This window comes from Mobula birostris, chromosome 5, assembly GCF_030028105.1.
Source record: "Mobula birostris isolate sMobBir1 chromosome 5, sMobBir1.hap1, whole genome shotgun sequence".
In the NCBI taxonomy this organism is placed as follows: Eukaryota; Metazoa; Chordata; class Chondrichthyes; order Myliobatiformes; family Myliobatidae; genus Mobula; species Mobula birostris.
The window spans coordinates 91639694-91663327 of record NC_092374.1 but is presented as its reverse complement, the minus strand read 5'-3'; the positions used below and the strand labels follow the sequence as shown (position 1 = coordinate 91663327).

Here is a 23634-nt window from a genome sequence, read left to right as displayed (position 1 = left end):
GAAGGGAGAGGGGACGGAGCGTGAAGCACTGGAGATACATTCTGTAATGATCAATAAACCAATTGTTTGGAATAAATGACCTTGCCTGGGGTCTCAGGTCTGGGTGCGTCTGCACTCAGCCCCGCACTCCTTCTCTACCACCCGACCCACACCCCTCCCGGGGCGCTCCACCCTCACCATTCCCAACACTCTTTGCTCCCGCCAGATTTACAGACTCACTCTCTACTCCACTTTGACAAATGCAGTGCTGTGCAAAAGTCTTAGGTACCCCAGTTATATGTACAGAATGTGCCTAACACTTTTGCACAGCACTGTACTTCCCTGATAAACAAAGGCTTTGGGTCTATAATCTTTTGTGTTAATGTCTCAAACGTGGGCCGGCGATGCCTGAGTGGTTTTCCCACTGGGAGCCGTGGGAAAGAACTTTGCATCCAGCAGGTCTTTGTATTGGAGTTCAGGCAGGACCATGCGAAAGCACTTCTCCCTGGTGTCGGCGTCGAACTCTGGGTTCAGGTTGTAGCCCACAATCTGCGCAGCGCCATATTGGAAAGGTTTGAGCCTTTTGTCCTGGATTTGCCTGGTGCTTACAGGCTTGCCTCCCTCCAGGCAGAGCTCCTCCATCTTCTTGCGTGTCTGCTGCAGAACGAGGACGTCGTCTACCATTCTTTTCCGGCCATACTGCTCCACCTTTCACCAGAAGGTCTGGTTGAAGTGCAAGTAGAGATTCCAGTCCAGGGAGTTCCAAGCCCTGGTACGGTCTGCGTCCACCCTGGACAGCACCTTCACACTGTCCTGGCTTCTGGCGTTCAGCCTGAAGGAGACCACGTCATTGAGTTCCCAGCAGAGGGCGTCCTTCAGCAGGACCATCGACTCGTTGAAGTACTCCGAGATGAGGATGAGGTGAAACTCAGGACGGACTCCACATAATCCTCTGTGTTGTTGGTGTTGTGGTCGAAGCGGAAGTCAAACCACATGGAGTTCTTGGCATAGTGGCTGCTGAGGACAATTGGGGAGTAGTATTTCCATGGCTTGGCCAGGAACTGCTCCAGGGAACCTACCTTTGGGAATGCCTCTTTGTAATAATTGAAAGAAGACTCTGCCAAGGTCATTGGGTTGCGCAAGATGGAAAAGTAAAAGGTCCCAGGCGGCATCAGCTTCTTAATCTAAAAAAGACAAAACAAAATGTGTGATTTGGTCATCTCTCCTCTTCCTTCTCCCATCAGGCAGAAGATACAAAAGACCAAAAGCACATAGCACCAGGCTCAAGGTCAGTATCTATTTCACTGTTACGGTAAGCTCTCAGTTCTGAATGCTCAGTGAGATGGGTTGGATACTCCCCACCCAGGGGAAATTCCATGCTGGAGCTCCCTTGATGGGGTGCTTTGAAGATTTAGAACAGAACAGCACATGATCTGGCCCATTGGCCCTCAATGTCTCTGCTGAATATCTGAGGCCGCCGTCGGTTAGGGTCAACCATGGATATTGTGTCCTGGCTGCCTAGATAAGCAAGCTAGGACAGTACACTGAGAGACCAAGGCTGGACAGTAGACTGTAGAGAGAAAGCCTGGACAGTAGACTGAGAGAGCAAGTCTGGACAGTAGACTGAGAGAGCAAGCTGTTGCCCATGCAGCAGGCGTCCCTCCCCATGCACCTGAACGGCAGAGACCAATACAGTTTGGTACCAGCAGCAGGAGTTGCCAGTCAGCATTGAACTCAATGTAAGGCTGCCTCAGGGACACCAGCTCTGGATATTTCCCTCGGGGTTTGCTCCTGAAGCCTTGCCCATGATAGGGTAAAGCTGGAAGGCAGCGGGGGTTTCAGGTGAGAGGTTTCCTTCTCCTAGATGAGCTGCCAACCATGGCTGACAAGCCCCATGTGCCCGAAGCAACTAGTTTTAATATGCCAGTAACTCGCCTTTGCCCCTTTTCCTGTCAGTAGAAATGGTTCCGTTGGGCTTAGTAGCTAAGCCGCACGTGAAGGCCAGGAGTTGAACTTGTCAGAGCCTGCTTGAGAAACTCGCCATTGGGAGCATTTAATCAGTAGTGGGAGCTTGTCCCCATTACCAACCCCGGCTGTAACAAATCTAAGGTTGCTGAATGTAATACTGAATTAAACAAAATCCCTTCTACCTGCACATTATTCCTTTCCTTCATTCCCTGCAAATTCATCTCACAGCTCTCCTTCCTATGCCTGTAGCTGAAGCAGTCAACAAAATCAAAACCGCCCCACCACCACCGCAGACATTCTCTCTCATTCCCTCTCCCATTGGGCAGAAGATACAGAAGTCTGAAAGCACCTACTACCATGGTCAAGGACAGCTCCTATCCTTCTGTTATCAGACACTGGAGTGGACGTCTTAGAAACATAGAAAATCTACAGCACGATACAGGCCCTTCAGCCCACAAAACTGTGCCGAACATGTCCTTACCTTAGAACTACCTCGACTTACCCATAGCCCTCTATTTTCCTAAGCTCCATGTATCCATCCAGGAGTCTCTTAAAAGACCCTATCGTTTCCGCCTCCACCACCACTGCCAGCAGCCCATTCCACGCACTCACCACTCTCTGCATAAAAAATCTTACCCCTGACATCTCATCTGTACCTACTTCCAAGCCCTCTCGTGCTAGCCATTTAAGCCCTGGGAAAAAGCCTCTGAATATCCACACAATCAATGCCTCTCATCATCTTACACACCTCTATCAGGTCACCTCTCATCCTCCGTCGCTCCAAGTTGAAAAAGGCCGAGTTCACTCAACCTATTCTCATAAGGCATGCTCCCCAATCCAGGCAACATCCTTGTAGATCTCCTCTGCACCCTTTCTATGGTTTCTACATTCTTCATGTAGTAAGGCAACCAGAACTGAGCACAGTACTCCAAGTGGGGTCTGACCAGGGTCCTATATAGCTGCAACGTTACCTCTCGGCTCCTAAACTCAATCCTGCGATTGATGAAAGCCAATACACCGTATGCCGCCTTAACCACAGAGTCAACCTGCGTAGCAGCTTTGAGTGTCCTATGGACTTGGACCCAAAGGTCTCTCTGATCCTCTTGTACAATAAGATTTCTGAGCTCACAATCTACCTCATTATGATCCTGAACTTTATTGTTTACAAATAATATTGAGAAATAGTTTGTTTGTTCGTTATGTGCCGTGTCATTTGATGTGGGTGATCCGCAGAAGTGGTTTTCCATTGCTCTCTTCTGGGCAGTGTCATTACAAAAAGGATGATGCCAGCCATTATCAATATTCTTCAGCGATTGTCTGCCTGGGATCAGTGGTCACATAACCAGGACTTGTGATGTGTACCAGCTGCTCATATGACTGCCCACCACCTGCTCCAACGGCTTCACGTGACCCTGATCAGGCAGAGTGGGGCTAAGCAGATGCTACACCTTGCCCAAGGGTGACCTGCAGGTTCATGGAGGGATGGAGCACCTTATAATAGTTAAAAAGACAATATGAGAAACAAATTGTGTATTTAAATTGAATACAGAACTAGAACACCATCAATTCTACTACAGTACTATAAAACTGTGTATTAGATCTTAACATTACCAACAGAGGAATTCATCCTGTGTATGATGAAATCAGCACAGACACCCAGTGAAAATAATGGACTGCCTTCACACAATACTTTCCTTCCTCCTTCTCTCTTTTTTCCATTCTCCATTCTGGCTCCCTTTCCCTTTTCTTCACCTGCCTATCACCTCCTCCCACTTCCCTTTCTCCCATGGTCCACCGTCCTCTCCTATTAAATTCCTCCTTATTCAGCCTTCTACCATTTCCACTGATTGCCAGTGCTGTGAAGCATTGTACTAACTGCTACTATTCTGCTGTACAATAACAACTATTAAAAGATACTTTATAGGTACACAGATAGAAAAAGGTTAGAAGGTTATGGGACAACTTATGCAAATTGACCTAGCATGAGCCACACACACAAAATGCTGGAGGAACCCAGCAGTCAGGCAGCCTCTATGGAGTCCATGTTTTTGGTCAAGACCCTTCTCCTATCAGATTCCTTCTTCTTCAGCACTTTGCCTCTTCCACCTATCACCCCCCGGCTTCTTGCTGTATTCCCCTCACCTATCATCAGCCAGCTTGTACTCCTCCCCCTCCCCCCACCTCCTTACTCCAGCTCCTTCCTTTGTCCTTTCCGGTCCTGATGAAGGATCACGGCCCGAAACGTCGACTGTCTATTCACTTCCATAGATGCTGCCTGCCCTGCTGAGTTCCTCCAGCATGTTGTGTGTTATTCTGTATGGAATGATCAGCCCGAGTGGTGCACAAATAAAAACTTTTCTTTGTGTCTTGGTAACTGTGACAATAATAAACCAGTCTCAATGGGAAGAAAAAGATCAAAGACGTCCGATCTTCAAACTGAGTTACTGATAGAAATTGAAGGACTATGATTAACGTGTCTTTGTTAAAGTAATAATTCTCTTGCTGTAGGATTTATAGAACATAAAGTAGAATGCTACTTTTTTGATGAACACCACACTATTCTTTAATTTGTATTTTAATTTCACTGTTATATGTATATACACACACACACACACACAGACACTTACAGTAATTCACGGTTTTTGTCTATTATTAGTATTGCAATGTACTGTTGCTGTAAAGGCAACAATTTCACGACATATGCTGGTGATATTAAACCTCATTCCGATTCTCATATAGGCCCTTCGGCCCACAATATTGTGCTGACCTGTATAAACCTATTCCACCATCAACCTTCCTTCCTGCACAGTCCATAACCCTCCATTTTCCTTTTGTCCATGCGCTTTTCTGCCTTTTTAAAAATATCCTTTTTGTACCTCCACCCGCAGTGGTGCTCTCCAGACACCCACTACTCTCTGTGTTATAAAAAAAACTACCTCCAACATCTCCCTGAAACTTCCCTCTAATCGTCTTAAAACATAGAACATAGAACATAGAATAATACAGCACAGTACAGGCCCTTCGGCCCACAATGTTGGGCCGACCCTCAAACCCTGCCTCCCGTATAAGCCCCCACCTTAAATTCCTCCATATACCTGTCTAGTAGTCTCTTAAACTTCACTAGTGTATCTGCCTCCACCACTGACTCAGGCAGTGCATTCCACACACCAACCACTCTCTGAGTAAAAAACCTTCCTCTAATATCCCCCTTGAACTTCCCACCCCTTACCTTAAAGCCATGTCCTCTTGTATTGAGCAGTGGTGCCCTGGGGAAGAGGCGCTGGCTATTCCTCTTATTATCTTGTACACCTCTATCATGTCTCCACTCATCCTCCTTCTCTCCAAAGAGTAAAGCCCTGGCTCCCTTAATCTCTGATCATAATGCATACTCTCTAAACCAGGCAGCATCCTGATAAATCTCCTCTGTACCCTTTCCAATGCTTCCACATCCTTCCTATAGTGAGGTGACCAGAACTGGACACTACTCCAAGTGTGGCCTAACCAGAGTTTTATAGAGCTGCATCATCACATCGCAACTCTTAAACTCTATCCCTCGACTTATGAAAGCTAACACCCCATAAGCTTTCTTAACTACCCTATCCACCTGTGAGGCAACTTTCAGGGATCTGTGGACATGTAGCCCGAGATCCCTCTGCTCCTCCACACTACCAAGTATCCTGCCATTTACTTTGTACTCTGCCTTGGAGTTTGTCCTTCCAAAGTCTACCACCTCACACTTCTCCGGGTTGAACTCCATCTGCCACTTCTCAGCCCACTTCTGCATCCTATCAATGTCTCTCTGCAATCTTTGACAATCCTCTACACTATCTACAACACCACCAACCTTTATGTCATCTGCAAACTTGCCAACCCACCCCTCTACCCCCACATCCAGGTCGTTAATAAAAATCATGAAAAGTAGAGGTCCCAGAACAGATCCTTGTGGGACACCACTAGTCACAATGCTCCAATATGAATGTACTCCCTCCACCACCACCCTCTGCCTTCTGCAGGCAAGCCAATTCTGAATCCACCTGGCCAAACTTCCCTGGATCCCATGCCTTCTAACTTTCTGAATAAGCCTACCGTGTGGAACCTTGTCAAATGCCTTACTAAAATCCATATAGATCACATCCACTGCACTACCCTCATCTATATGCCTGGTCACCTCCTCAAAGAACTCTATCAGGCTTGTTAGACACGACCTGCCCTTCACAAAGCCATGCTGACTGTCCCTGATCAGAACATGATTCTCTAAATACCTATAAATCCTACCTCTAAGAATCTTTTCCAACAGCTTTCCCACCACAGACGTAAGGCTCACTGGTCTATAATTACCCGGACTATCCCTACTACCTTTTTTGACCAAGGGGACAACATTCGCCTCCCTCCAATCCTCCGGTACCATTCCCGTGGACAACGAGGACATAAAGATCCTAGCCAGAGGCTCAGCAATCTCTTCTCTTGCCTTGTGGAGCAGCCTGGGGAATATTCCGTCAGGCCCCGGGGACTTATCTGTCCTAATGTATTTTAACAACTCCAACACCTCTTCTCCCTTAATATCAACATGCTCCAGAACATCAACCACACTCATATTGTCCTCACCATCACCAAGTTCCCTCTCGTTGGTGAATACCGAAGAGAAGTATTCATTGAGGACCTCGCTCACTTCCACAGCCTCCAGGCACATCTTCCCACCTTTATCTCTAATTGGTCCTACCTTCACTCCTGTCATCCTTTTTTTCTTCACATAATTGAAGAATGCCATGGGGTTTTCCTTTACCCTACTCACCAAAGCCTTGTCACGCCCCCTTCTTGCTCTTCTCAGCCCCTTCTTAAGCTCCTTTCTTATTTCCCTATATTCCTCAATAGACCCATCTGATCCTTGCTTCCTAAACCTCATGTATGCTGCCTTCTTCCACCTGACTAGATTTTCCACCTCACTTGTCACCCATGGTTCCTTCACCCTACCACTCTTTATCTTCCTCACCGGGACAAATTTATCCCTAACATCCTGCAAGAGATCTCTAAACATCGACCACATGTCCATAGTACATTTCCCTGCGAAAACATCATCCCAATTCACACCCGCAAGTTCTAGCCTTATAGCTTCATAATTTGCCTTTCCCCAATTAAAAATGTTCCTGTCCTCTCTGATTCTATCCTTTTCCATGATAATGCTAAAGGCCAGGGAGTGGTGGTCACTGTCCCCCAGATGCTCACCCACTGAGAGACCTGTGACCTGCCGGTTCATTACCTAGTACTAGATCTAGTATGGCATTCCCCCTGGTCGGTCTGTCCACATACTGTGACAGGAATCCGTCCTGGACACACTTAACAAACTCTGCCCCATCTAAACCCTTGGAACTAATCAGGTGCCAATCAATATTAAGGAAGTTAAAGTCACCCATGATAACAACCCTGTTATTTTTGCACCTTTCCAAAATCTACCTCCCAATCTGCTCCTCTGTATCTCTGCTGCTACCAGGGGGCCTATAGAATACCTCCAATAGAGTAACTGCTCCCTTCCTGTTCCTGACTTCCACCCATATTGACTCAAAAGAGGATCCTGCTACATTACCCACCCTTTCTGTAGCTGTAATAGTATCCCTGACCAGTAATGCCACCCCTCCTCCCCTTTTTCCACCCTCTCTATCCCTTTTAAAGCACTGAAATCCAGGAATATTGAGAATCCATTCCTGCCCTGGTGCCAGGCAAGTCTCTGTAATGGCCACTACATCATAATTCCATGTATGTATCCAGGCTCTCAGTTCATCACCTTTGTTCCTGATGCTTCTTACATTGAGGTACACACATTTCAGCCCTTCTACTTTACTGTCTTTACACCCTTTATTCTGCTTCTCTTTTCTCAAAGCCTCTCTGTATGTTACTCCATGCACTTCTTTCACTGCTCTATCGCTCTGGGTCTCATCCCCCTCGCAAATTAGTTTAAACCCTCTCGAACCATGCTAGCAAACCTACCTGCAAAGATATTGCTCCCCCTCGAGTTCAGGTGCAACCCATCCAATCTGTACATGTCCCACCTTCCCCAGAAGAGATCCCAATGATCCAAAAATCTAAAACCCTGCTCCCAGCACCAACTCCTCAGCCACGCATTCAACTGCCATCTCCTCCAATTCTTACCATCACTGTCACGTAGCACTGGCAGCAATCCTGAGAACGCCACCCTTGAGGTCCTGTTCTTCAGCCTTCTGCCTAGTTCCCGAAACTCACACTTCAGGATCTCATCCCTCTTTCTGCCTATGTCGTTGGTCCCAACATGTATCACAACTTCTGGTTGCTTTCCCTCTTGTACCAGGATGTCGTGCACCTGGTCAGAGACATCCTGGACCCTGGCACCCGGGAGGGAACAAACGATGTGGGTGTCCTTCTCACATCCACAAAATCTCCTGTATCCCTGACCTAAAAGTAGATCCTCTGGTGCTGGCCATTGCCTCCCTATGAAAAAGGTGCCGATTGTCCACTCTATCGATGCCTGTCATCATCTTCTACACCTCTCATCCTCCTTCACTCCAAAGAGAGAAGCCCCAGCTCACTCAGCCTCTCCTCATTAGACATGCTCTCTAATCCAAGTATCATCTTGGAAAATCTCTTCTGCACCCAATGCTTCCTATAATGAGATGACTAGAACTGAACACAGTATTCCAAGTGTGGTCTACCTGGAGTGTCGGAGCCATGTATCTGTTCTGTATCTGCATTGTAGTACGTGCTACAGGGTTTATTATGGTGAGTTGGGGGTAGTGGTAAAATCAAAGGGACTAAGTCACATATTTGTGCTTTGTTCATGCAGTTCGGGGCTGGGGACTGATGTATGTCCTATCATTTGTTGACCGCTCAATTACTCTTAACTTAGGTACTCGTAAGTTTCATCAGCAAGACCAAAGAGCTGATTGTGAACTTCAGGAAGGGTAAGACGAAGGCAACAAACTAATCCTCATAGAGGGATCCAAAGTAGAGAGAGTGAGCAATTTCAAGTTCCTGGGTGTTAATATCTCCCAGGACCTAACTTGGATGCAGCATATCGATGCAATGAGGATGCAACAAGGAGATTTACAAGGATGTTGCCTGGTTTGGAGAGCATGTCTTATGAGAATAGGTTGAGGCAACTTGACCTTTTCTCTTTGGAGCGATAGGGAATGAGAGATGACCTGACAGAGGTATGTAAGATGAGAGGTATTGACTGTGTGGATAGCCAGCGGCTTTTTCCCAGGGCTGAAATGGCTAACACGAGGGGACATAGTTTTAAGGTGCTTGCAAGTAGGTACAGAGGGGATGTCAGGGGTAAATTTTTCACACGGAGAGTGGTGAGTGCGTGGAATGCATTGCCAGCGACAGTGGTGGAGGCGGATACAATAGGGTCTTTTAAGAGCCTCCTAATAGGTACATTGAGCTTAGAAAAATAGAGGGCAAGTCTAGGCAGTTTCTAGAGTAGGTTACATGGTCAGTACAACATTGTGGGCCGAAGGGCCTGTATTGTGCTGTAGATTTCTATGATTCTATGCTGACTATAATTAATACAAGACAGTGGCTATATTTCATTAGGAGTTTGAGGAGATTTAGTTTGTCAAACTAAAACTCACAAAAACTTCCACTAATATACCGTGGAGAGCATTTTGACTGGCTGCATCATTGTCTGGTATGGGGGGTGGGGGGGGGGCAGGTGGCTACTGCTCAAGATCAAAGTATATTGCAGAAACTTGTAAACTTAGTCAGTTCCATCATGGCTACTAGCCTCTGTAGTATCCAAGACATCTTCAAGGAGCAGTGCCTTAGGAAGGCGGTGTCCAACATTAAGGACCCCCACTACCCAGGACATGCCCTCTTCACACTGTTACTGCCAGGAAGGAAGTACAGAAGTGTGAAGACACACACTTAGCGATTATGGAACAGCTTCTTCCCCTCTGCCATCTGATTCTGAATGGACATTGAAGCCATGAACTACATTTTTGCACTGCATTTTTATTTCTGTTATTTTGCACTATTAAATAGACATGTATATACTTTCAGTATATTCAGTGTTTTTCTCTATATTTATTTATCATGTATTTCACTGTACTGTCGCCGCGACATTAACAAATTTCACGACATATGCCGATGATATTAAACCTGATTCTGATTCACGACAGTATGTTTGCTAATTGCTACAAAAGGATTGAATACATGTCTTCGTCTGTGGAACAATCATTATTGGGAGCTGAGAGCACCTCATGCAAGTATAACAAATCCGTGGGGTCTCCGGCAGTGGGCATTGTTTTGATTAGGATTGGCCGCTACGTAGAGTTTTATAGAGCTCTCGGCTCTCGAACTCAATCCCCTGACTAATGAGGGGAATTTCTTCACTTATACTTGGGTAAGTACGTGGATGAAAGGGCTTAGGAGGGTTGTGGTCCAGATGCAGGTGGACAGGACCAGGCAGGTCAGGTTGGCATGGACAAGATGACCAGTCCCTGTGCTGTAGTGCTCCATCACTCTTATATTCTATAATAATTATTCTCCTGTTATATTTAGGCTTCGATGCCGCTGCGCTCCACTAGGGGCAGTGTGGTGTGCCCCCACCGCCCCGCCTCTGTACTTGCTCGGCAGAAGGTAAGCTGTGTTACGGTCAACTGCAGATTTCTGCAGCATTCATGAGCTCATGGACTCCACTTGTGGGGTTGTCTGTTCACAGCCGCCAGGAGAGAGACGCCGGCGCTGGCGCCAGACTTCGGAGCAAAGCCTCCCGAGTTTGAATCCAGCTGACTCCCTTTCACGCTTTCCATCCGTGCTGGGTTGAGCGTTGAGCTATCAACTCCGCCTTGTAAAAATAAAAAAGTCTGCTCAAAAAAGCGCCATCATGACGGCGTCCCGGTGACTCCAGTCGGAGTGGAGAGAGTGTGGTGCGGCATTCAGGCTGAAGTTGGTGCTGCTCCCCTAGTGTTCAGTCGGCAGAAGATAAGCTGTATTACAGTCAACTGCAGATTCCTGCAGCATTCATGGGCTCAGGATCTGGACTTCCTTCTGCATGGCTGTATTTTACCGTTATCTTACATCTGTTTGCTATCTTGTGTGTGCTATGTGTGTTTTGTGCTGTCTGTGACTGTTGGCACTGTGTTTTACACCTTGGCCCTGGAATAACACTGTCCTTTTTGGCTATATTCATGTATGGTTGAATGCTAGTTAAACCTGAATTGAATTGAATTGAATATGGAAAACTACACACAAGTTTATCAAATGGTAATCAACACGTTCTCAAACGACAGTCAGAATTTTGCTCTAAGCTCTCTTCCATTGCTGTTTGGGAGCCCTCCATTGTGTCAGCTTGCCCTCTCACTCTCACCTCACCTGGAATAAAGAGTTGCTGCACTTTCACTGTCTTACCTGGGGCTGGAAGAACCTCATGTGGTTGCAAATTATGTGATACTCCCGGGAATTGTTAGGGTTGTAAGATTTGACCATCTTTGTATTGAAGAGGAAGGGGTAGCCAAACTGGTAGCCGGTGGGAAGGGCAAAGGTTAAGTTCCTGGCCTCCCCAAAGCGGTACAAGATATTCAGGATTGTACTGCTGGCAGTCTTGTGTGTCTTTAGGAACTTCACATGCGTCTTGGGTTGACAGGATTTCTCCAGCGTTCTGTCCATGTGAGCGTTCAGCGGGAAAATCCAAGGCTGCAGTAGATCCCTGTACCTTATCCTGAAGAAAAGGAACAGAATTTCCATTATTGGCGATGGTAGAAAGCAGCCCAATGGGTTCATGCCTCAGACCTTATGCCCTTCACTAACATATGAGGCCAGAGAAATAACAATGGGGTACAACGAGATGGCAGATGAATAATTGAGTATTTTGCATCAGTCTTCACTGTGGAAGACACTGGCAGTATGCCTGATGTTGTAGTGTGTGAAGGAAGAGAGGTGAGTGCAGTTACTGTTACAAGGGAGAAAGTGCCTCAAAGACCTAAGGGTACATTAAGTCACCTGGACCAGAGGAGCTGCACCCTAGGGTTCTGAAACAGGTAGCCGTAGAGATTGTGAAGGTGTTAGTAATGATCTTCCAAAAATCGTTGGACTCTGGCATGGTGCCAGAGGACTGGAAAATTACAAATGTCACTCTACTCTTTAAGAAAGGAGGGAAGCAGCAGAAAGGAAATTATAGACCAGTTAACCTGACCTCAGTGGTTGGGGAGATATTGGAGTCAATTGTTAAGGATGAGGTGATGGAGCACTTGGTGACACAGGACAAGATAGGACAAAGTCAGCATGGTTTCCTTCAGGGAAAATCCTGCCTGACGAACCAGTTGGAATTCTTTAAGGAGATTACAAGTAGGATAGATAAAGGGGATGCAGTGGATGTTGTATATTTGGACTTTCAGAAGTTAAGAGCTCATGGTATTACAGGAAAGTTACTAACAATGGTTAGAGCGTTGGCTGATTGGAAAGAGACAGCGAGTGGGAGTAAAAGGATCATTGTCTGGTTGGTTGCCAGTGACTAGTGATGTTCCACAGGGGTCAGTGTTGGAACTGCTTATTTTTATGTGGTATATAAATGATTCAGACGATGGAATAGATGGCTTTGCTGTCAAGTTTGTAGATGATACGAAGATTGGTGGAGGGGCAGGTAGTATTGAGGAAACAGGTAGGCTGCAGAAGGACTTAGACAGATAAGGAGAATGGGCAACAGAGTGGCAAATGAAATACATTGTTGGAGACTGCATGCACTTTGGTAGTAGAAATAAATGTGCAGCCTATTTTCTAAATAGGGAGAAAATCAAAAAATCTGAGGTGCAAAGTGACTTAGGAGTCCTTGTGCAGAAAACCCTAAAGGTTAATTTGCAGGTTGAGTTGGTGGTGAGGAAGGCAAATGCAATGTTAACATTCATTTCAAGAGATCTAGAATACATGAGCGGGGATGTGATGCTGAGGCTTTATGAGGCACTGGTGAGGCCTCACCTTGAGTATTGTGAACTGTTTTTGGCACCTCATCAAAGAAAAGATGTGCTGGCATTGAGAGAGTTCAGAGGAGATTCACAAGGATGATTCTGGGAATGAAAGAGTTATCATACAAGGAACGTTTGATGGCTCTGGGTCTGTACTCACTGGAATTTAGAAGGATGAGATGGGATCTCATTGAAACCATTCGAATGTTGAAAGGCCTAGACAGAGTAGATGTTGAAAGGATGTCTCCCATGGTGGGGGAGTCTAGGACAAGAGGGCACAGCCTCAGGATAGAGGGCATCCATTTAAAAAAGAGATGTGGAGAAATTTCTTCAGCCAGAAGGTGGTGAATTTGAGGAATTTATTACCACAGACAACTGTGGAGGCCAGGTCATTGGGTGTATTTAAGGCTAGCTTGATAGGTTCTTGATTGGACATGGCATCAAAAGTTATGGGGAGAAGGCGGAGGAGTTGGCCTGAGGAGGGGAGAAAAGGATCAGCCATGATTGAATGGCGGAGCAGACTCGATGGGCGAGATGGCCTAATTCTGCTCCTATGTCTTATGTTCTTATATTGCTCCCTTCCCTCCCACTCTTTCCATTTCCCATTCCTTAAACAGCTTGGGCTGTCCACTAAGTGAGAGGACAGAGGAGACACACTAGAGATGGCAGACATTGGAATCTGTAGCAATGCACCATCTGCTGGAGGAACTTAGCGGCTCAGGGCAGCATCTTTGAGGGAAGGGAAAGACGTCAACATTATGGGAACAAGATCCTGCAGCAGGGCTGAGAGCGGAGAGGGAGGATGGGCAGTAGAAGGTGGGGAGAGAACCATTGAGCATATCTACATGAAATGTTGTCATAGAAAAGCAGTATACATCATCAAAGATTCCCCAGGCCATGCTCTTTTCTCTCTGCTGCCATCAGGTAGAAGGTACAAGTGCCCAGGTTCAAGAACAGTTACTACTCCCCAACCATCAGGCTCTTGAACAAAAGGGGATAACTACACTCATTCTATTTCTGGAGTTCTCACAGCCCATGGTCTCACTTTAAGGACTCTGTATCTTATTGCTTCATTCTTGCTGTTTGTTACTATTTATTTATATTTGCATTTGCACAGTTTTTTGTTCATTGATCCTGTTTACAGTCACTATTCTATAGATTTGCTGAGTATGCCCGCAGAAAAAGAATATCGTGCTGACATGTAGGTACTCTGATAGTAAATTTTACTTTGAACTTTGAGAGGGAAGGGATGAAATAGGTAATTGGTGGAAAGAGGAGAGGTGAAAGATGACAGGCAGGGTACTGGAGGGGATCGGGTCAGAGTTGTGAGACTCTGGCAGGTGAATGGTGGATGAAGGCAGATAAAGGGTCTTATTACCAAACCTAGCACCAATTATTGGTGTGCACAATATTGGCATATCATAGTAACAATACTATCTTTTGTATTGACCTCCAAAGAACTGACAGGATAGTAAAGTAGAGTTGGTTGGTGTCCATAAATAGACCAAAACTGCAATGAACGTTAGCCCCAGGGAGTGTTGTAGAGCAGAAGGACTTTGGAGTTCTTTAAAGATTAAAGAGATTAGCATTATTGGTGACTTGCACATCGAAACATCGAAACATACAGTGAAATATGCCGTTTGCTTCAATGACCAACACAGTCTGGATATGTGCTGGAGCAGCCCACAAGAGCTGCCATGCTTCCAGCACCTGCATAGCATGCCCACAACTTTACTGACCCTAACCCATACGTCTTTGGAATGTGGGAAGAAACGGGACTACCCGAGGCAAACCCAGACGGTCAAGGAAAGACAGACGGAGGCGGGAATTGAACCACAATCGTACTGCTAGTGCTGCAAAGCGTTATGCCGACCGTTGGGCTGCTGGGCCCTGGAAGTGGCATTACAGCTAGTCAGAGGTTTGACTGTTCTTGGAGTATTGTGTACAGTTTTGGTCACCCTGTTATTGAACTGAAAAGAATGCAGTAAAGACTTGCAAGGATTTTGTCAGGACTCAGTGACCTGAGTCACAGGGAGAGTTTGGACAGGCAAGGAGTTTATTCCTTGGAGTGCAGAAGGCTGAGGGCTGACCCTATCAAGGGGTATAAGATCATGAGGGGCATAGTGCATGAATGCATACAATCCCGGGAATGGGAAATTAGGAAATAGAGGACCTGTGCTTCAGTTGAGAGCAGAGAGATTTAATCAGAATTTGGGGGGGCAGAGAGATTTAATCAGGATTTGTGGGGGGAGGGCAACTTCTTTTATAGAAAGTGTTGGGGGGGAAGAGGTGGAACGAAGCTATTTGTACCTGCCTCAAACTCTTCCTCTGGCAGCTTGAGGTGGTAACCTACCTCATCCAGTAGCACTTACATCCACTGTGATGAAGGGCCTTGAGAGGCTGGTGATGAAATGTATAAATTCCTGTCTGAGAAGTGATTTAGATCCACCCAATTTGCCTACCATTGAAGCAGGTCAACAGCAAATGCTATTTCATTGGTTCTTCACACAACCCTGGATCATCTCTAGACAGCGAAAATGCACACGTCGACTACAGCTTGGCATTCAATACCATCATTCCCTTAAAACTAATCAATAAGCTCCAAGACATTAGCCTCAATACTTCCTCGTGCTACTGGTTCCCTGATTACCTCACTTATAGACCCCAGGCAGTTCAGATTGGCAACAACATGACCTCCACAATCTCCATCGGCACAGGTGCCCCACAAGGCTGTGAGTTTAGCTCCCTGCTCTACTTGCTTTAAACATGACTGTGAGACTAAGCACAGCTCTGCTGCCATATTTAAATTTGTCGACGACACCACTATCATAGGCCAAATCAAAGATGGTGAAGAAGCAGCATAAAGGAGGGCGGTGAAAATCTGGCTGAGTGATTTCACAACAACCTCTTACTCAATGCCACCAAGACCATGTAGCCAACTTCAGGAGGAGGAAACCAGAGGTCCATGAGCCAGTCCTATTTGGGGAAATTAGAGATGGAGAGGGTCAGCAACTTTAAATTCCTCGGTGTTATAATTTCAGAGGACCTTGTCCTGGGCCCAGCTCATAAGCGGCATTATGAAGAAAGCATAAGAAAGTTCTAAGAATACCTCTGCTTTCTTAGAATTTTGTGAAGATTCAGCATGTTATCTAAAACTTTGACAAGCTTGTATAGTAGTGCAGATGAGAGTGTATTGGCTGACTGCATCACAGCCTGGTATGGAAACACCAATGCCCTTGAATGGAAAAGCCTACTAAAAGTCATGGACATGGCTCAGTCCATCACAGGTAAAGCCCTCCCCATCACTGAGCACGCCTATGTGGAGTCCTTTAGCTGATTAGCAGCATCCATCGTCAAGGACCCCCACCAACCAGAACATGCTCTTTTCTTGCTGCTGCCGTCAGGAAGGAGGTACAGGAGCCTTAAGACTCGCACCACCAGGTTCAGGAACCATCTGGCTTTTGAACCAAAGGAGATAACTTCACTCACCCCATCATTGAACTGTTCCCACAAACTATAGGCTCACTTTCAAGGACTCTTCACCTCATGTACTAAATATTTATTGCTTATCTATTTATTATTATTACTATTTTATTCTTATTCTTGTTTTATATTTGCACCGTTTGCTATTTTTTGCATATTGATTGTATTCATCCTATCGGGTGCGGTCCTTGACTGATTTTATTGTGTCTCTTGTAGTTACTGTGATTGCCCTCAAGAAAACAAATCTCAGAGTTGTATATGGTGATGTATATGTTCTTTGATAATGAATTTACTTTGAACTTTCTAAAATACATTTGGACAAGTATATGAATTAGAGAGGTTTAGAGCAGGGGTTCGCAACCTGGGGCCCGTGGACCCCTTGGTTAATAGTAGGGGTCCATGGCATAAAAAAGATCGGGTTAAGGAGATTTGGGCCAAATGCCACTAGCTTGGATGGACATCTTGGTCACCATGGACTGAAGGACCTGTTTCTGAGCTCAGAGCGAAATAAAACTGCGAGACAAGTGGAGCGAAGTGAAGGTTGAATTCGGCTGCTGGATGGAGACAAGCAGGAACACAAAGGGCTGTCAGTGCTGGACTCTGAAAAGTAAAGGAGGTGAGAACAGGAACCATCAAGGGATAGGTGTACGGGGAGTGTGGGGACGGGGTGCGGGTGCACTGTATGCATATTGTAGGGTAGGACCGGGGGGGGGGGTACAAAGATCTGTGGGGGGGGGAGAGTGCAGGCAAAGGATAAAATTGGAAGGGCCATAGAATGGCTCAGTTAGGTTCATCAGGGTTTATGCCCTCACATTAAAAATGTGAAATAACCTTATATCTAGGATTTCCACTGCTTGCAACACCAGACTGACAGCCATGAAGAAGACCACAGTGGGGCACAGAACATGGAACATACGACACTTGGATATCTTCAGCTTCCTGGGGGGAGGAAGTGGATTTGAGAAGCCTGTACAAGCAGTCCTGATACCACTGCTAATCATAGCTGATGAGGCAAAAAGCCCTGTTGTTTTGAAGGCTGTGTGCAAGGCTGGAGTGGTCCGGGAATTATTTCTCCTCCCTCACCATCCCAGGGACTTGCTGGCACACCCGGTCATTTTGGAGAGACACATACGGTGGCAAATGCTGAATGTGGAACAATGGACAAAGAGCTGGAGGAACTCCGTCTGTCTGATGTTCTGGGTTGAAAATTCTCAGGTGAAGGATCTTGACCTGAAACATTGGCTGTCCATTTCCCTCTACAGATGCTGTCTGACCCGCAGAGTTCTGCAATTTGTCTTTCGCTCTAGCCGTTTCAGAGGCTAGTTAACAGCTAATGAGAGAGTGTTTATCTACTTCTGGAGGCTGAAGAAATTTGGCATGCCCCTATGATCCTCATCAATCTTTAACAATGCACCACAGAAAGCATCCTATCCAGATGCAGCATGGCTTGGTTTAGCAACAGCTCTGCTCTTGACTGCCAGATATTGCAGGGAGTTATGGACACAGCTCAGCACATCATGGAAACCAGACTCCCCTCCATGGACTTTGTGTACACTTTCTGCTGTCTTGGTAAAGCAGTCAGCATCACCAGAGACCCCACCCACCCTGGACATTCTCTTCTCTACTTCCATCAGGCAGAAGACACAAAAGTCTGAAAGCACATCCCGCCAGGCTCAAGAACAGCTTCTTGACACTATTGAATAGTCCCCTGGTATGATAACATGGAGTCGAGCTCACAATCTATCTCATTATGGGCTTGCACCTTATTGTCTGCCTGCACTGCACCTTCTCTGTTACACTTTATTCTGCATTCTGTTGGCCAGAAAGAATTGCAGTCTACTAATCAGTGAATTTGAATGAATCGAGGACAGAGGAACTCGACACACCAATTGTCTTTGTTCTTGCCATGAGGCTGCCATTTTGTGAAGCTGCTGTGCATCCTCCATTTTGTGAACTAGAGTTGCTAATGCTCCAGGTAATCTGTTGGAGTAGAGATAATTTCTAAATAACAAATTATTTGTGAGCTATTCTTTGGTTAGATATAACATGCATGTATGTGAATGGTGGGATCTGTGTTTACCCTAAGTGATTCGAGCTGGTCACTAGTCTTCTTACTGATTTAGAACAAAGAACCATAAATTACCAACTGTCACATGCAGAAAAGGGGTAGTAACTGGATGCTGGTATTGGATGACAGCCAATAAGAAGGGTTATAGGTCAGACAGCTGACCCATAGCCAATAACACTGAAAGATAACATTTGGACTGGTAAAGGATGAATGTAAAAGCAGAGGTTTCGAATGCATTAGCAGCGATAGCTCTCTCCAGAGACCCACCGTTGTGGATGTGGAGTACCCCACAGACATGTGGAGATCAGAGCAGAACCACAAGGAATACATGGGCAACATAGACTGATTTCCACATATTTCTTTTTCTATTCTTTGAGTGTTCATGGAGGGTCAAGAAAACTTAGTAGGTTAGCACATAGGTATTCAGTTGTGTAAGTTCACGTGCTCTTCCATTGAGAACATCTGTCGGACGATGCTGAGGATATGCTACGAGTCTGTTGTGGCCAGTGCAGTCACGTTTGTTGTTGCGTGCTGGGGCAGCAGGCTGAGGGTAGCAGACACCAACAGAATCAGTAAACTCATTCGTAAGGCCAGTGATGTTGTGGGGATGGAAATGGACTCTCTGACGGTGGTGTCTGAAAAGAGGATGCTGTCCAAGTTGCATGCCATCTTGGACAATGTCTCCCATCCACTACATAATGTACTGGTTGGGCACAGGAGCACATTCAGCCAGAGACTCATTCCACCGAGATGCAACACAGAGCATCATAGGAAGTCATTCCTGCCTGTGGCCATCAAAAAAACCTCCTGCTTTGGAGTGTCAGACACCCTGAGCCAATAGGCTGGTCCTGGACTTATTTCCTGGCATAATTTACATATTACTATTTAATTATTTATGGTGCAACTGTAATGAAAACCAATTCCCCAAGGATCAATAAAGTATGACTATGACTATGACTATGACGATAAAGGTACTTGTCGGCAATTGCAGATTCTCTCTGCCTCTTTGATCAGTATTACTAAGGAGTAATCCTTTTAACAATTCCGATATTGTTTTCCCTTGTTTTCCCTCAATTTATTGATGTGATGAAATAAATAGTATGGATACCATACAAAACAAAGTTTTTCACTGGACCAGATTTAATGCATGTGACCTTCAGCCCATTGTGACTATGCTAGCCCACAAAGCAATTTCATTCCTTGAATATTTTACTCTGTAACCTATTCTCTCTGTAATCTATAACCCTCTGTTTTACAACACTCGCCATGGCCCAGCCGTGAAAGCTCTACCCTTGTTGGTCTTCCCACAATGTAACACCTCGCACTATCTCAACATCTGAAGTCTTCACGTCCTTCTCCATGGTAAAATCAGAGGAGGCAGTCTGCTTCCTTGTTACATTAATGGTCAAAGTTGAGTTTCTTGTCATCTGCACAAGCACATGTATGCACAGGAGCATTGAAAAAATTATTTGCAGGCTTTATGATAGATCTTGCCCTCCTGATCCTATCTCACTCTACCAAGAGAACGTGCTTCAAGTTCAAGTTAAGCTTCATCATCATTCAACCATACACATGTATATAGCTAAACGAAACAACTTTCCTCTGGGACCAAGCTGCAAAATACAGTACATGTATCATATACATACATAAAATAATATTAACAGATAATGAAGTATTCTCTACATGTACAAGTTGACATAAAGTGGCAGACATCCCACCCAGCAAAAACTCATTTCACGGAGGTAGCACCATCAATTTGCGGGAGACTCCTGGAACTTCTGGGAGAGGTGGGACGTCTGCAATAGAGTAGCTCCTGAGCAGCTTGCCAGCTGGTTTAAATAATGTTAGGGTCAAGCCCTTCCCACCACTGAGCACAGCTACACGAAGCATTGCAGGAAAGCAGCATCCATCATCAGAGACCCCCATCACCCAGGCCATGCTCTCTTCTCACTGCTGCCATCAGGAAGAAGGTACAAGAGTCTCAGGATCCATACCACCAAGTTCAGGAACAATTATTACCTCTCAACCATCAGGCTCTTGAACCAACTTCACTCAACTTTACTTGTTCCATCATTGAAATACTCCCACAACCTATGGCCTCACTTTCAAGGACTCATCAATTCATGTTCTTGATATTTATTGTTTATTTATTTATTATTAATTCTTTATTTTTGTATTTGCACAGATTGTTGTCTTTTGATCACTTGTTGAACACTCAAGTTGGTGCAGTCTTTCATTGACTCTATTATGGTTATTACAGATTTATTGAGTATGCCCATGTAAAAATGAATCTCAGGGTTGTATATGGTGACGTATACAGTATGTGCAGTACTTTGATATTCAACTTACTTTGAACTTTGAATGAGGGGTGACCTTATGGAGATGCATAAGGTGTGCAAGGGGGTTTCGTCTTTTATGTACTGCGTAGGCTAATTAAACTGGCTTCTTTGTTATGTTATACTTGGGAATGCTTCTTTGTTATGTTAAACGCTGAGAAAGTTCTTGCACTAAAGATATTGCAGGCGTGGGGTTTTGGGGCAGAAAGCGGGAGAGAGAGAGACAGAGGATGGACCAGGTGCTGTGAGTCTGCTAACGGGGTTGGACCCCGAGCGGGGCGTTCGGCGAGGAGAGGAGACGGAGACGGACTTGTGTGGAGCGTCTGGTCGACCACCGTAGTTGGTCCCAGGCGGCCGGTCGAGGTGGTCCGAGGGTTCGCAGAGTGAAGAAGAAGGGTCCTGAGCTCCAACTGTTTGTGCACGAAGAGATTGAACTTTGATAAGTGAGGCGCCTTTGATTTTCCTTTTATATTTTATTCTCTCTTAATTATAAAGTTCCAGTAATATCTATAAACTGTAAATCATTTAATCGTATCTGGTGTATTGTCTGTTATTTGGGCGGGGTGGGGTACATCACACAGCATCCACACAAACTAATTACCCAGTTTGCTGGGGCCGAGGGCTGTTTCCCTAGACAACAGCGAGCTGAGCGACCCTGAGGGTGGCCAGTGGGGCTACAAGTGAAGGCACACAGTCTTTTTCGCAAGGCTGGGAAATCAAGAACTAGTGGGCCCAGGTTTCGGGTGAGAAGGGAGGGATTTAATATGAACCTGAGTAGCAACCTCTTCACCCAGAGGGTGGTGAGTATATGGAACGAGAGGACGTGGTTGAGGCAGGTGCACTAACAGCATTTAAAAGGCTCTTGGACAGGTACATGAATAGAAAAGGTTTAGACGAATATGGTACAGATGAGACTAGATCAGGTGGGTGTCTCTGTCAGTATGGATCACTAAGTAACACAAATAAAATGCTGGGGGAACTCAGCAGGTCAAGCAGCATCTATGAAGGGGAATAACAGTCAACGCTTTGGGCTGAGACCCTTCATCAAGGGTGGAAAGGAATTGGGCAGGTCAGAATAAGAAGGTGGGAAGGGTGAAGAAAGAAATACGAGCTGGCAAGGTGATAGGCGAAGCCAGGTGAGATGGAAGGTGGATGGCCAGGGAAAGGGTGATGAAGTGAGAAGCTGGATGTGTGATAGATGGAAAAGGTAAAGTGTCGAAGAAGAAGAAATCTGATAGAAGAGTGGACCATGGGAGAAAGGGAAGGAGCAGAGGAACCAGATGGAGTGGATGAGCAGATGGGGAGAAGAGAAGGTGGAATATGAGGTGTTACTTCTCTATTCTGAGAGTGGATTCATCATGACAGTGGAGAAGGCCATGGACTGATGTCAGAATGGGAGTAGGAAGGAGAACTAAAATGAGTGGCCACCGTCAAATCCTGTATGTTGTGGATGGAGTGAAGGTGCTCAACGAAGCAGTCCTCCAATCTCTGTTTCCATGTGTAATAACAGTGTCTCAAATGCTGTGCACCTGCCTCCACCTGCTCTGCTCTTGGCCAAATAAACATAGCTTTCCCACTGATAATTGTGATACTATTATCAGTTGGTTTATTATTGTTACACGTCCTGAGGTCCAGTGAGAAACTAGTCTTGTTTGATACTCACAGAGCTCATTTCATTACAATAGTGTATTGAGTTAATACCAGATAAAACAATAAACTGGAAACACATTATTACCATGGATGTCCAGTCCCTAAACACTTCTATCCCCCATCAAGAAGCCTTTAGGCTCTTTGCTTCTTTCTCAAGAAAAGAACTAACCAATTCCCTTTCTCTACCACCCTCCTCCATGGTCCTCACTCTCAACAATTTTTCCTTTGTCTCCTCTCACTTTCTCCAGACTGGAGGGGCTAACCTCATTCACATCTCCTTAATTTCCCAAACATTGGCTCTTACCCCATCTTCCCACTGTCTTAACAGTGACAGGGTTCCTCTTGTACTTACCTACCACCCCATGTGCCTCTGCATCCAGCGCATCAACCCCGCAACTTCCGCTATCTCCAAAGGGAACTTACCACCAAACATATCTTTACCTCCCCCTCTCTCTGCGCTTTCCACAGGTATCACTCCCACTGTGATTCCCTTGTCCAATCATTGCTCCCCACTGATCTCCCTCCTGGAATACAAGTGGCCAAAGTGCTACACCTGGCCATTCACCTCCTCCCTCACCTCATTCAGGACCCCAAAAATTCCTTCCAGATGAGGCAACACTTGAACTGCAGTTCTGCGGGGATGGTCTATTGTGTCTGGCGCTCCCGATGCGGCCTCCTCTACATTAGTGAGACCCGACATAAATTGGGGGACCACTTCATTGACTACCTCTGCTCCACCTGCCAAAAGCTGAGCTTCCTGGTGGCCAAACATTTAATTCTGATTCCCGTTCTTGTTCCGACATGTTAGTCCACGGCTTCCTCTTGTGGCAAGATGAGGCCACCGTCGGGGTTGAGGAGCGACAACTTGCATTCCGTCTGGGTAGCCTCCAACCTGATGGCATGTATATTGCTCTCCCAGTTTATCCCCTCCCCCTTTCTATTCCCCACTCTGGCCTGTTACCTCTTCTCATCTGCTCATCTGCCTATCACTCCCCCCTTGGTTCCCTGCACTCTCCTCTCCTATCAGATTCCTTCCTCTCCAGCCCTTCATCCTTCTGAGCCTCCTGACTTTGCCTATCAGCTCCTTCACCTCTCCCACCTTTTCACTCTAGCATCTTCCTCCTTTCTTTCCACTCCAGAAGAAGGGTTTCGGCCCAAAACGTTTCCACAGATGCTGCCTGACCTGCTGAGTTCCTCCCACACTTTGTGTGAGTTGCTCTGA

The 23634-nt window shown here is 45.9% G+C and overlaps 1 pseudogene; it reads right to left on the bottom strand.

Moving 5' to 3' along the window:
• Window positions 1–327: 327 nt before the first annotated feature.
• LOC140198379 (galactose-3-O-sulfotransferase 2-like) overlaps window positions 328–23634 on the bottom strand; it is a 42173-nt pseudogene continuing 18866 nt past the window's right edge.